The 15,689-nt window shown below is 42.3% G+C and overlaps 1 pseudogene; it reads right to left on the bottom strand.

The window, feature by feature from the left end:
* Positions 1-12,797: 12,797 nt before the first annotated feature.
* LOC105089082 (small ribosomal subunit protein eS8-like) lies at positions 12,798-13,466 on the bottom strand (annotated as a pseudogene).
* Positions 13,467-15,689: the final 2,223 nt, after the last annotated feature.

Below are 15,689 nucleotides of genomic sequence, written 5' to 3'. Positions count from 1 at the left end.
ACTAAAATGTCAGACTGGCTTTTCCCTCTTCTGATTCCAAGCTCTGCTTTCCCAGACTGGCCCCTATTACCCTTTTCCAGTTTATTGCAATTACTTTTTATCTGCTTTCCCTGTATCCAACCTCCTTACCTTCTCATTTGTCTGAAGCACTATTTTAATAATTAGTTTTGATAGCACAGATCGTATCATGTTCCCCAGCTAAAAAGTCTTGAAGAATTTCCCAACTTCTTTTGCACGGCTTTCAAGATTCTCTAAAATCTGACCTTTACTTATTTATCTAATTTTCTTTTTAAAAAAAAAAAAACCAAAAAACCCCTGAAATGTAGTTGATTTACAATATTGTGTTAGTTTCAGGTGTACAGCAAAGTGATTCAGTTATATATATGTATGTATGTGTGTGTGTGTGTATATATATATATATGTATATATACACACACACACATATATACATACACACACATATATTCTTTTTTAGACTCTTTTCCATTATAGGTTATTATAAGATATTGAGTATTGTTCCTTGTGCTATACAGTAGGTCCTTGTTGGTTATCTATTTTATATAGGGTAGTATATGTTAATCCCCTAATTTATCTCCTCCCCCTTTCCCTCTTTGGTAATCATGAATTTGTTTTCTATGTCTGAGTCTATTTCTGTTTTGTAAATAAGTTCGTTTGTGTCATTTTTTCAGATTCCACATACTATATGATGTTTTCTTTCTCTGTCTTACTTATTTCACTTAGTATGATTATCTCCAGGTCCATCCATGTTGCTGCAAATGACATTATTTTATTCTTTTTTGTGGCTGAGTAGTATTCCATTGTACATATATACCACACCTTCTTTATCCATTTATCTGTTGTTAGACATTTGGGTTGCTTTTAATTTTCTTTCTAGTGACTTCTCTTGACGCATTAGGCCCCTCATCTAAATGTTCAAATTCTCCACCTTCTTGCCTTTGCTCATACCATTCTCTCTACCTGGAACATTTCCTGTTCTCCTCATAGCAATCCTACTCATCTTCTGAGGATTACCCCGAATGTTGCATCTCCATGATGCCTTCATGAATCAATCGCGTTTACCTATGTCCTATTGCATTGTTCTCAACTCCTTTTTGTGTATATAGTATATTTCTATTGCTTATGATACTTTAGGATTGCAGAAACAGAAACAACAGCTTAAACAACAAACAAACGAAAAGGACAAAAAGGAAAATTTGTTTATGAGACAGTCTCATAAGCCCAAAGGCAGGGATACAGCCAGTCAATAGGAAGGTAACTAAGAATCAGGTTCACAGATTCTCTCTCTGCCTCTCACTTCTGTATATCTTTGCCTACTCCCTTCCCTCTCTTCCTTTGCTGATTGGCTTTCTCTTCTTCTCTGTTCCACAAGGTAGAAAATGCCTACCCTTCCAGCTATAGAGTCTTACATGATTTTCAGCCCAATTCTTAATTCCCAGCAGAGTAATATTATTGGCCCATCTTGAGGAAGATGTTAGCTATGGGTCCAGGGGACCATGGCTAATGAGTGGCATTACCATACAAACATGGTTGTTGGGCTCCATCAGGGGGCATGGGGTCAGCTTCCAAAGAACTGGGGCATTGGAACGGTTAGATAATTCCGAAAAGTTTCTTCTATAGTCTCTGTTAGTTTGTGATGACCTCAAGAGTACAAATTATATTCTCTTCTTTATTGGTTTCATTTCCCCCAAACTCTCTTCTTCCCAGGGTCTAAATATGGTTAGTCTTATAATGATAGTACAATAAAGCAATGCTGTTAAGGACAATACATTAGAAGAGTAACAAGTTGTTAGGTGTTACTGTTACTCTTGTCTCACGTTTTTGGTGAAGATTCCAAAGCCTGAGAACAAACTGACTGGTGCCAAGTATCCATACTCACAAGGTGACGTGCTGGACAAGACCACCTGGGCAGAGCATTTAAAGAGATGGGGAAGTTGGTCTGTCCTCATTAGCCCATCATGCACTTCTAGCATAAACAGGGGAGGGGGAGTTTGAAGAGTTGAAAGAAGGGGATTCTTTGAAGGGAGCCAAGAGAGTGTGGCACGTTTCTTCTACCCTCATCAGAACTTTTCATTGATTTTAAGCCAAATGAAGGGGCATTGCAAGAGAACTACCCAGAAAGGCTGGCTGCATTCCTTAGAATCTGAGAGGCTCTGAGACTGATATCTGATTCTCCCTTGAAGTAAATAAAAGCAAGTGTCTGAGCCCTGGCTGTGTGGAGAGGGACTGAACTTCTGCTGACAGTGGGATAAAGGAGCATGTTTTCTGGGTAGATGTGGGCTGATGGAAGAGAGCTGGCGTGGGTGCATCTCTTTGGGTTCCTGTCTACGAAGATGATCTAGAGGGTTGATACAGCCCTAGCTGAGAGATGAGTTGCTGGAAACAGAAGTAGGAGTCCAAAGTCGTTAGCCAGAGGAGAAGCAGTGTATGAGGCAACACAACTGGAGTCACAAATGGAAAACCCCCAGAAGCCAGTAGAAGCACCTCAGGAGAGGAAGAGTCTGCTGTGGACACGTGCCATGCAAAGGCTGGAGGACACTCTCCAGATCTCAACTCTGCTGGCAGCTAGTGAGTGGCCTTGGAGGTGGAGCAGAACTGAGAGCAGGGTGTGGAGTAGGGGCCCTCTGCTTCTCCTCCACTGTGGTTTCTAAGCCCGAGGCACGTGCCAGATGGGGGACAGCAGAAAGTTTAATTAAATGAAAATTTGGCTTTTATATTGCCCTGTGTTAAAGTTGTGTGACTATAAGCTTGGACTGGACTAATGTTCTGCTAATATTAGTTTCCACTGAACATTTTCATATCTAAAAGTGACCAAAGCAAAGGAAATCTGCCCAACATTTATTCAGGAGAGGTGATAAGGAACAACTGTGCCAATCAAACTTATGGGGAAAGTTGAGAAAAACAAAATCAGTTTTTGCTTGCCTCCTCTTAAGTAGATTCAGTAAAATATTATTGATACTTGGAAGGAAAGATCTCTGGGCAAGGATGATCTGAGAAAGTATCACAGAATAGGAAACACTTGCACCGTGTCTTAAAAGGATGGATTGGATGCAGATAGATGTCTGACCTTGTTTCTTAAGAAGCATTTATTACAAAAAGTCATTTTCTGTGCCCATTGGTTGTTGGTACCTCTGAACATTCTGACATCACTCAAATCGAGTTGGAGCAAATGAACTGTGCAAATCTTATGCTATTTACTGACCACTGGACAGAGAGCTTAGCTTGATGGAGACTTAGCAGTGACAGCCACAATGTCACTCGAAAGGCTTAGCCTGCATTCTGAAGTGTCTTGTCAAAAGTCAATGTTTGGGAAGACTTCGGGGATAGGGCAAAATCCAAGGCAGCATATTTCTATTAAATGACTTGGTATCGATTCCAAATACCCACATTATTGGCAAGAAGATACTCGGATTTTGTCAGGATGATACATGCGTCACTTAAGGAGTCTGACAGAGCACATGTCTCCTAAAGAGTTTTCACATCTGATTTTGTAGTCTGTGTGAGAAAGGGAAGGATGAGGATTGCTTTCCTCTTTTTATAAGGAAATTGAGCAACTTGTTCATGTTGAATCTACAGTATGTCTTAGCCCACAGTATGAATTTCATTTATACTAGAAGTTCTTTTTCTCAAAAGGGGTATCTGAACTCTGCACCTACCAGGGGGAAGTTCTCCAGGACCAAGAGTTGGCTAGTTCTTACTGATTTCCATCACAACATGTGGCAGGCTGCAAAAATGGTCACAAATTATTCCCTTCCCTCTATCCTTGTCCTTGGGTAGGGCTACCCTACACTGACTCTGGCCTTGAGATGACCTTCGGCCAATAAAACATAAGGAAGTACAACACAAGCCGGGGCTTAAAAAGCACCTGCATATGGAGACTTTTTCCCTATTGTGCTTGGAACCCTGAGGCCACTATGTGAATGAGCCCAGGTGAGCTGTTATGGGATAAATTGTGCCTCACCCCTTCTTATGTCCTAAGTCCTGCCTCTAGTATCTCAGAATGTGACTATTTAGAGATAAATCTTTAAAGAAGCACATAAGGTCAAATGAAGTCAGTAGGGTGGGCTCTAACTCAATATGAATGGTGTCCACATAAGAAGAGGAGATTAGGACACAGACACACACGGAGGGAAAGCTGTGTGAAGACACGGGGAGAAGACGGCCATCTGGAAGCCAAGGAGAGAGGCCCTCAGGAGACAACGAGCCCTGAGCTCACACTTGCAGCCTCCAGCAACGTGAGGGACTCAGCTTCCGTTGCTGAAGCCCCCGTCTGTGGTGTTTTGACGTGGCGGCCCTAGCAGACTAACACACCAGCTTAGTGGGGGATGGACGGTCATGTGGAGGAAGACTGAGGCATTCCATTAGAAAGCCAGCCCACTCCAGGTATGTGAGACAGGCCATCCTGGAATACCCTGCTTCCAGCTGACGGCAGGTGTACGACAAAGCTTAGCACAGATTACGACTAGGGCTGGCCAGAGAAGGCGGGGGTCCCCTATACTCCTGTCTTTCATAGAAAGGCTCCCTGGGCTTATGGTAAGTTTGTGTTCCAGGGAAGGAACATGGCCCCTGTGGTATCCCCTTTTCATCCGTAACTGAGTTAGTCATTTGTCAGTGGAGGGAAAAATAGTCTACTTGGCTGCTGGCTAGTCTAGAAACAGGCGTCAGCCTTTCTTTTAGGAGGTATTCTAGAAAGCCAGCTGCCAAGCACCAGGTGCCTCAGGCCATGGCAACTTGTGGCCCCTTTGGCCAGGAGCACTATTGCTTCAGGAAACTGAATCTTGGTGTAAGCCTTCCCTTCAAAAGAAGATTCCACATGAAACCCAGAGTAAGCACCAAGGATCATTTTTGGATAATTCTCATCATACCACACTTGATTGTCTATAGAAACCCAAACAAAATCAAAGAGGAACAGGCTACATTTCTCACTGGATTTCCCATCATCAAAACACAAGTTCTTGTTTTCCTGGTTAACAGATGGAAAAACCAAAGATGATGTCATGAAACTGAGCCATCCTTCATATACAAATGTGATGGATTTTTCCCATTAGTGCCCTAGATCTGCCCTGAGCCATTGACTGATTCTCACTAAATTTCCCTATTGTTCAGGAGAATACATTTTCTAAAATGGCTGGTTGGATTTAGCAGTGCTGTCAGGGGCTGCAGAATGGAGGGAAGTGAACTGACTTACAAGGACATACTAGTTCACCACCATCTTACTGTTGTTATCTTTCCACAAATCGAGCTCACCTACCTCTGTGGGACTCTCCCGATGTCCTGTCTTTATGAAGCCTGCTCCATATGGACTGTGAAATCTGAAGTTTATTTTTTAATTTGCCCTTTCACTTTTAGACTCAGACTTAGAAATTAGTTTCCCAAAAAACTACTCTTTTGGGCTATTTCTGCTAAAAAATTCAGCTCAACAACAGATATTGAGTATTTTCTCATAGGAGCTGTTTCCTTCCTTCCTCCCTCCCTCCCTTCCTCCCTTCCTCCCTTCCTTTTTTCCTTCCTTCCTCCATCCCTTCCTTCTGTATATTTTAAAGCACCACAGGATCAATAGGTAATTCTGTCACTTCAGGAGCAGTTCTTCGTATCGGTTTCATTCTGATTATCTGCTGAAAACTACCAACATTTCAATTTCAGTGAGAGTCTTTTGAAACCTGCTTAAAGATAATCTGTCTGAAACCTTTGATTTGGAAAAAATGGAAAAGGGAAAGAGAAGTGGCTAGATTTTCAGCAGTTTTTGAGATCAAAGGATTTGGTTAATCCTTTATGCTGTTTGCTATAACTTTGTAAATTCGAGTGTGCAAGTTTCATCTCCAGAAGTCGTTACTCTTCCACCGTGTGGATAGTGTTCCCAGGGGTGTGGTCTCAGGAAGCCCACAGGTTCCCTTAGGTTTGGTTAAATTCAGTGGTCCTCACCCTGGGCTGCACATTAGAATCGCCTGGGGATCTTTAATATTTATGGACGCTCACAGCCCATCTGTAGAGTAATGAAATCATATTTTCTAGGGTTGGGACCTGGGAATCAGCAATCTTAAAGCTCTCTGGATTATGACATATAGTCAGGATTGAGAACCACTGAGACAGCTGAATCAAAGAAAACAGCAAAAGCATCCCCACCTAATTTTTCTTTTAGAAATAATACAAAATCATTGAAGTCAGCTATTAAAATACTAGTATAAACATTACCTTTAAAAAGATGTAAAAATTAAATTACACTGTGAAGTTTAAGGCAATATAAAGTCTTATGCATAATTGGGTACCATTTTAACGAAATGGTCTATGGTTTCCAACTCTTGCTTGATCTCTTCTTCCGTAAAATTTTATGATTTTTCACTCTGCTTCTCTCAGGTTCAAATAGGTGTATTGTTCACTTAGAATCTTTCTGCTTAGAGTCAAACGTCATCCCTCTCAGCGAATGTCCCCCCGTGTTTAAGATCTCCTGGTGAGCTTGTGTCTGCAGGGAGAGCTTTTTCTCTGACACATGGTCAATTTAACCTCATCAGATAATATTAACTAAAGCTTTGCTACTGGAGGTGTGGTTTTTGGACCAGCAGCAGCTGCATACCTGGGAGCTTTGTTAAAAATGCAGAAATCCAGATCCTATCCCAGATCCCATTGACTCAGAATCTGCAATTTAACAGAATTCTACATAATTCATCTCCACATTAAGTTGGAGACACATTGAACTAAAGAAACTCTTTTACTGTCTTTGCATGTGCTTTCACATCCTGGGTTTTATCTTTCTTTCTAATGCAGGCATAATATGAAAAAGAAAGATTTCTATTGAAAACTATTCATATGTGTGTTTTGTACTTTTCTCTTTGAATTAAAGTGGATTTTCAGGTCTCCATGGTCACTTTTCTAAATGTTAATTGTGTGTTCGTTTTAAGTCACATCATCTCCAGATGATCTACAATTTAAGTTTTGCTAATGACAATCAAAATTAAACTGTGACTTGATTGATACAAGTTGTTTTAATCAAGATTAGGGGATCTCTTCTGGGTGTGCTGCTTTAAGGAAAAGTACCTTGGATCCAGAGTCAAAGCTGTGTTCCTTCATATTGCTGCCCTGTGCTTCCCAGCATCAGGTACAGTTGCAGCCATCTGTCAACCTGAATTTGCTCATTTAGTAAACAGGTTGATGACTTGCAATTCCTTTTGTCTTGGTAAGTTTCCTCTTCACCTTCCGTAGCTAACATGTTTGATTATGTGCTTTGGACATTTGGTTGATCTGTCAATACAAGGACATCAGCTGTCCTATAAAGGCTGATTCTCTCTATAAATCTTTAATTATTTTCATACTGACAGCTCAGGAGAAAGACAATATAAAACTTCTGAGCATAAGCATCTCAGAATTGAGGTGAAGGCCCCATTGACTACCTAACCCTCCTGTTTCTCCTGCTGGCATCCCTGCTTATCACAAGGGATGGTTGGTACAGTAATGAGAGGGGTGCTAAGACTACAAGGGGAAAGTGAAATGTGATGATTGTCCCAGGGTTTGGTCACTGAATGTCTTTTCTCCTCTCTCTATACCCACTGTCCCTCCAACTCATGGCTTTAGATGCTATTCATATGCTGATGACTCCCAAATTTTGATTTCCATTTCAAACCTTTTGCAGAAGTCTAGACTCTTGGGTGTCCAAAAGGTACTTCAGTTGTCACAAGTCCAAAATCAAACTTGTAATCTTGTCTGCAAACTTGTAAACTCTGCCCCTCCAGTGGTTTCGTCCAAAACAGGACTCCTCTGACTTTTCTCTTCCCTCCCACTCACAACCAGTTCATCAGTGAGTCCTGAAGACTCTTTCTTCACAGTATGTCCTGAGTCCCACCCCTTTCACAAGCCGCTTTCCCATAACTTCTGCCTGATGTGAACCATCATTTCTCATCTGGATTGTGCCCTCCCCTCCCTGCTTTTACTCCTGCCTTTTTCCTTCTCTCTATACCACAGCAGCCAGGGGATCCTTCTGAAGTCAGGCCAAGCCAGCTCTCTGCTCCAAACATCACAAAACCCTCGTCTCACTCAGTAAAAACCAAAGTCATGGTCCCAGCTAACTTCCTGAACTTATCTCCAACCCCTCTCTCCTTGCTCACTCTTTGTGGCAGGCTGGGTTTTCCAGAAGCAGATCCTGGAGACAAGAGTTGGTGGCCTCGGTATTTATTAGAGCTTAACCTTTGTGGAAAAAAGTGAGCTGAAGCAGGATGGGGTAAAGAGAGAGAAACTGAACTGTGAAGCAGCCCAACAAAGCTGCAGGCAACCCTTCAAGGAGGTTGGAAGAATGCATGGCCTGCTGGTGATGCCTCTCATGAGGCAGCAATGGCTGCACCTTTAAATCTGCCTCATCAGCCATTGAGTGAGTGCTGCCATGAGAAAGGTGTGACTTAGTGCAAGGTGGCTCTCTGTAGCGGAGGCACACCCTGAAGGAGCTGACTACTAGAGGCGATCTGCTGACCCTCAGGCAGTGCATGTCCATCTCCACTGAACACTTCCTCAACCACATTGGCTTTCTTAAACAAATGAGTCCACTCTGCCTCAGGGCCTTCGCACTTATGGGAGTACAGTTCCACTAGATACTTTTCATACATCTTGTTCCCTCATCTCTTTCAGGCCTCTGCTTAAATGTCACGTTGTGAATGAGGTCTTCCTTCCCCAGCCATTCTATTATAAATTAAAAAAAATTTAACCCTTTACTTTTCTTCATAGACTATATCACCATTTGATGTACTATATATTTAATCCCTGATTTGTTATTGTCTGTTTCTCCAGGCTCTGTCACATAGTAGGTGCTCAAAAAGTACTTGCTTACTGAATGAATAACAAAAGATCTTGTTTCTAAGGGCTTGGATCACAATGTATCTCCTTGTATTGATGGGATTTAAAAATAACCTTAATCCCAGGATCTCAGTAAAATCTTTTGGAACCACATTTAGTAAAGAACGTTTCTGGTATTGATTCCATGGATTTAGATCTGGTCAAATTTAGAATTCATGATATTTTGAGGTGTTTATATTTTTTCCCTACAAAATAGCGTGTCTAAGATAATAAATAATATAGAACTATATGTTTTAAAGGGATTAATGTTTAAATTCTTTTTTTAAAACATTTTTTATTGAGTAATAGTCATTTTACAATGTTGTGTCAAATTCCACTGTAGAGCACAATTTTTCAGTTATACATGAACATACATATATTCATTGTCACATTTTTTTTTTCGCTGTGAGCTACCACAAGATCTTGTATATATTTCCCTGTGCTATACAGTATAATCTTGTTTATCTATTCTACATTTTAAAGTCCCAGTCTGTCCCTTCCCACCCCCTGCCCCCTTGGCAACCAAAAGTTTATATTCTATGTCTATGAGTCTATTTCTGTTTTGTATTTATGTTTTGTTTTTGTTTTTGTTTTTTGTTTTTAGATTCCACATATGAGTGATCTCATATGGTATTTTTTTCTCTTTCTGGGTTACTTCATTTAGAACGACGTTCTCCAGGAACATCCATGTTGCTGCAAATGGTGTTATGTTGTTGGTTTTTGTGGCTGAATATTATTCCATTGTATAAACATACCACATCTTCTTTATCCAGTCACCTGTTGATGGACATTTAGGCTGTCTCCATGTCTTGGCTATTGTGAATAGTGCTGCTATGAACATTGGGGTGCAGATGTCATTTTGAAGTAGGGTTCCTTCTGGATATATGCCCAGGAGCGGGATTCCTGGGTCATATGGTAAGTCTATTCCTAGTCTTTTGAGGAATCTCCATACTGTTTTCCACAGTGGCTTTCCTCGCTTCCCTCTCCCACTCTTAATGATTTAGATGTCTTCTTTTACAATTTTGTGTTATTTCTATTTGTAATTCATGGTAGTTATCACCTTTCCAGTTATGAGTTTCTTATTTTTGTAGCATCTTGCTTCTTTTCTATTTAGAGTAGACCTGTCAATATTTCTTTTAGCATGGGTTTAGTGTTACTAAACTCTTTTAGTTTTTGCTTGTGTGTGAAGTTCTCCATCTCTCCTATTCTAAAGGATAGCCTTGCTGGATAGAGTATCCTAGGCTGCATCTATTTTTCATTCAGGACTTTGAATATATCTTGCCACACCCTTCTGGCCTGTAGTGTTTGTGTTGAGAAATCAGCTGAAAGCCTTATGGGGGTTCCCTTGTAACTCACTCTTTGTTTTTCTCTTGCTGCCTTTAGGATCATTTCTTTATCCTTGACTCTGGCCATCTTGATTATGGTATGTCTTGGTGTGGGTCTGTTTGGGTTCTTCCTGTTTGGGACCCTCTGAGCCTCCTCTACTTGGATATCTGATTCCTTCTTTAGGTTTGGGAAGTTTTCAGTCATGATTTCTTCAAATACCTTTTCAATCCCCTTTGTTCATTCTTCCCCTTCTGGGATCCCTATTATGTGTAGATTGGCATGCTTTATATTATCCCATAGGTTTCTTACATTGTTTTCATTTTGTTTGTTTGTTTTTTTGTTTTTCTCTCAGCTGTTCTGATTGGGTGCTTTCTGTTGTTCTGTCTTCTAGGTCACTTATTCATTCCTCTGCATTATCTAGTCTGCTTTGCACAGCCTTTAGGTCAGCTCTCATCTCAGCAAATGAGTTTACTAATTCTATTTGATTCTTCTTTATAGCTTCTATTTCATTTTTGACATATTTTATATCTCTAAACACTATTTCTTTTAGTTCCTTCAGTACTTTGATCACTCCTTTTTTGAAATCTTGATCTAGTAGGCCATCAATGTCTATTTCCTTGATCGTGCTTTCAGGGGATTTCTCTTGATCTTTTAATTGGGAGTGGTTCCTCTGCTTCTTCATATTGCTCATACCTCTCTGGCACTGTGGCCAGTGGGCGGGCGGGTCACTCCCCCTCCCGATGCCGCAGTCAGATGCTGCGCTCAGGCGAGGCAGGTTGGTGGATTGTGCCCCGCCAAGCACCATGGTCAGGTGCTGCGTTCCTGCCAGGAAGTCAGGTGGCTGCCCGCCCTCTCCCGGTGCAGGTTGCTCTGCTGCTCTGTGCAGCTGCCCTCTCTGCCTCCTGTCGGTGCTCCGTAGGCGTAGGCAGGCTCAGGGAAGACCCTGTGTGGAACAGCCCCGCCCCTGTTCTGTGCCAAATCTCAGCTCCTTGTTTGTCTTGGCGGTGCAAGTTCTCTGAGGCACCAGGACAGAAATATCCTATCTGCCTTGGGCTGTAAACAAGTCTCAGTCCTGCCTAGGAGGTTGCAGAGCCCCCAGTGCGGATTCAGGTCTCGGCCCCACCCCGCCCAGGTGCTGCGCACTGGAGGAGATGGCGGCTGTGGCTGTGCCCCGCCTCTCTTCTCGCGAGAAGCGCCAGTAATGGTGCCGCGGGTCTGAGGAGACAAAGGCTACAGTGCCCCTCCCCACAGGGAACACCAGCCTTGTTGCTTTGCTTTTTTTGAAATGTATGGGGGACTGAGGTTGTTCTGCTCTGTATCCCCTCCCAGCCATGGCGTGCAGCCCCCTGCAGTCCCCCACGGCTGCCTCAGTGCAGCCACCCCCAGTCCTCCGCCCGGCTCGGGTGGCCTGCCCCGGCCCCAGCTGCTGGCTCGTGTCTCAGGCTGGGTGTCATGGGGACCCTTTTTGCCCGTTTAACTTAATTCTGTTGGTCAAGGGGTGCTCAGGGCAGATCGGAGCCTCAGAAGCTCCCTCTTCGTCCCGCTGGCCTCTCTGTTGGAGAGAGGAGACCCAGCGAATGAGCGCTAGTCCCCCTTTGCCGCTCCCTCCTTGCAGGACCGGTCCCGCTCTGTTTTGCCTTTTCTTCTTTCTTTTTTCCTACCAGATTTTTGGCGTCTTTGTCTTTCGAAGAGGGTGATGTTCTGCCAGAGTTCGGCAGATGCTCTGGTTGGCTGAGTGGGTCCGTAGATGTGAGTTTTGGTGTATTTGTGGGAGAGGGTGAGCTACGAGCGTCCTTCTACTCCGCCATCTTGCTTCTCTCTCTCTAATGCTTAAATTCTTAAAGAAAGTAAGTGTTCAAGAAGTACTTATTTATATCTCCACTTTGAGGTGCTGATTAAAAATCATTCTCTTTTATTAATTAAGGGAAATTCTCCAACTCTGCTTGCTGAACGATCTGGGAAGCGCTCTGAAGAGCTCACTGACATTGTTTTCATAATTAGTTCTTTTGTTTCTTTGTTGTTTTACTGAACTTAATGTTTCATGGGGGAGGGGAGTGACTCCAGTCTGCAGGTTAGGAATGGGCTGAGGCCCATTTGATTTGTTGTTACGTACTCTTTGTAACATTGCTGTTGTGGGTTTTCTGGCTTTGTTTTGTTTTGTTTGGGGGGGGGGGTTGCCCTTGTTATAAATTGGGAAAAATAATGAGCAGCTTTAGTAAGAAATAATTTAAAGACTCCTTTCCAGGTCCCTCTGATTTCCACCTCCCACTTCAGGCTTTCCCCTTTATTATCTACGTTCCTTTATGCTGCTTCCTCCTTAAACTATCCAAACCATTTTGCTGTTTAACCCAAGTCACTCTCCCAAGGGGGAAAAATGTTTTTTAATTTAAATTATTAGCAGGTAAAATCAATGCAATGAAGTAATATTGAAAAGGAACCAGAATTAGTATTAGAAAACAAAAACACATAAGAAGTACAAAAATTTAATTTTAAAATTTGAAAATTTAATGGTTATAAATATATTTTAAAAAGTAACATCTTTAAAATAAGGGTAATTATGATGTTATCATTGAGTCATTGAAAGTGGGTTTGGGGCAAAATTTTCCAGCCAATGAAACAGCCTTTTTGTTTTTTTAAAGAATAAACACTTTCATCATATGAACTAAGATAAGAGGAGGAGGATTTATCTGCTGCTTTTCCAGGCCTTGATCCTCAGATGGAACTCCAGCTCCTTGCCCTCTAGCTCTTAGCCATCTGCTCGGCCACACTGGCCTGGTCTTGAGGCCTTGCATGCAGGAAGCTGTCCCTGCTGGAGCTGCTCCTCTAGAAGACTGCTGATTTGGGCATTCTTTTCTCCGTCATCATAGTTCTTCTGAATATTCTTTGATCATTTTTTTGTTTAAAATCTCTTCCTCCTGGAGTCAGGTTGGCCCTCTTCTTGCGGCCCAGGGGCAGCACATAGTGGGACTGGTACCACTGTCGGTGTGGTGTGCTGTCAAGGAGCACCATATAGTCCTTCAGCAGGGTCTTGGTACGGACCAGCTCATTGTTGGATTCACTGTAGATGACACCAGTTATCCTTGTCTTGCCCATGCAGCGTTTGGAGCACCAGGAGAAGTTCCCCATGTCCAGCCTCAAGGCCTGGTACTTCCTATTGCCTCCCTACACATGCACCTTGTTTCTGCGACGGGAGCCAGTCTGGGTGTTGGCCATGGGCATCCCAGCTCATACTTCCGCTTCTCATGGTAGGGCTTTCTCTTGCCCTGGGTCTTTTAGTGCTTGTGCCAGTTGTCCCAAGAGATGCCCATCACTCGGTACTGGCTGGAAAGAGAAACTAAAACAGCCCTTTGGACACCCTAGTGGGTGAGAGAGTGAGGGAGAGGAGAGATTTATAAGCTAACCCCAGATACTGTCTTCTGATTTCTCCATCTTCAAACAATTCCTTTCTTTTCTTAAACAGGTTGAGCTCTTTTTGAATTTTTCATGTTTAGGAAATGTAATCTTTTAAATTTCTACCAAGCTGAAGTTTGTTTCGAAGGAGGCCACATGGCTTTGCCCTTGTTTTCCTTATTTCATTCATCACAGACAGAGGAGATTCCGCTGCAGAGGCACCTGGATCAAATTTAACATCATCATGTACATGTTCCATGTACACAGTGAGTCTTTGACACAGGGTGAGACTTTTTTGCAATAGAATCTTTGCTTTGTTTATCATCATTTTCTTCCACTTATGGAGGGGAGAAGAATGCTTTCTAAATTGTTCAAACTAAAAATTTAATGTCCTATATCACCTTTCAGATTTATTTCAGATTGAAATACTTTTTATGTTTTAAAAATTAAGTTTTTGGTATCTCACCAACAAAATACTACTATTTCGGCAATTAAAGATAGCACAGAACCCCCAAATGCCAGACATCAACCACAATCCTCAATCAATACACGTTTGCTGAGTGAATTCCGTAAGTGCTTATCCATTAGTCTGGTACTTTAATCCTCATATAATGTTACCTTTATTTCACAAATAGAAAAAGAGAGGGTCTTATATCTTATGAAGAGGCACAACAGAGGAGGGGCTTCGAATGGGCTTTAGGGGCCTCATCTCTCTTGGGCCCCTCCTTCCTTCCCTCTATACCCTCCATCCTCTCTGGCACAATTACACCAAATTTCTCCAAGGGTCAAAGCTAAGGACTGCCCCAGAAGTTGATGGTGGACCGAGTTCTGTGATCAGTGTTGGCCTTTCAAAGATCTCAGATGGAACATTTCCAATATCAAACCTTTCTTTTGCTAATGATGATTTCCCTTGTGGTATAACTTTGATGAGTTATTATGCTAATAGCCAAACGCGCGCGCGCACACACACACACACACACACACACACACAGTAGAGATGGGAGGGAAAGAGGGGACACAGCTCCAACCTGGCTCACAGGTGACCTTCCCGGTGACCATCCATTCCTTCTCTCTCACCCAGACCTCTGTGCTTGGCTCACCTGAGGGCTGAAACAAGCACAGAAGGCTTTCCCCTCCACATTTCATCAGCTAGCAGGTCTCAGTGTATTACAGGATTCAAAAAGGAAGGTGACAGGTGTCTAATATTGATTATTGTTTTAAGAGATAATGTATTTCACATAAGTGATATCTTAGATGATAACAGCTTTGGCCAAGCAGGCTGGAAAATCACATTTCTTAGGCTGGCTTCTGCAGCTGTATTAGTTAGGAGCTGCCGCTCCATTGAATCACACTCCAATTTGAAGCTGAGTCCCTTTGATGGGGAAGAAAATAATCTCTGGACTCCATGTTATCTTCTGTTTTTTTCAAATCACCTACCTGCATGATTTGAGCCGTGCCAGGAACATCCCTCTGTCCCAGTTTAAAGCACTATATTCGGGAACAACCCAGTTTGCCATCCCAATCACTGGGTCTAGCATTGTCTTCTCTCAAGGATTTTTTTTTTAAATTTTCAACTTTTCTTCAAGGATAATCACATTAAACTCTCTAGTATCTTTCTCTGAAGGATTTCTTCAGATTGTTTTCCACTGTTACAGGGGAGAAGTGGAAGTAACAGGGTGCAAAATACTGAGAGGAAAGACTTAGTTGAAGCGTGGACACAACTGTGGCTGTGAGAGCAACACAGGGGAACTATAACCTGTCTCCCTGACTTGCCAGTGGCTAGTGTTGCCTTTTGGGGAACACTCAGAATGCTCCCATGGCTGGGACTTCATCTGATCTATTCCTGAGGAGTTTTTCTTAACAATGGTACCCATTTTATTGATGAAGAAACTGATGCTCAGAGAGCCCAAGTTCACATAGTAACTATTTGGAACACTCTGAAGCAGAACTCAGATTATAAATTGCCTGTTCCAGGACTCTGTCTGTGAGAACACCCTATTCTTCTTTATGCTTAATTTATGTGAAGGCATTTAAGGATCAATGAATTTTCAAATGTAATCAGTGGCTTCTATAAATAGGAAAAGACAAAACCCTGAATCAGACTCTTTAAGGATCAAGAATAATGACTCTGACATATTCAG

The sequence above is a fragment of the Camelus dromedarius genome, chromosome 4, assembly GCF_036321535.1.
Source record: "Camelus dromedarius isolate mCamDro1 chromosome 4, mCamDro1.pat, whole genome shotgun sequence".
In the NCBI taxonomy this organism is placed as follows: Eukaryota; Metazoa; Chordata; class Mammalia; order Artiodactyla; family Camelidae; genus Camelus; species Camelus dromedarius.
Note: the sequence above shows the minus strand (reverse complement) of the source record. Positions and strands in the feature narration are given on the sequence as shown.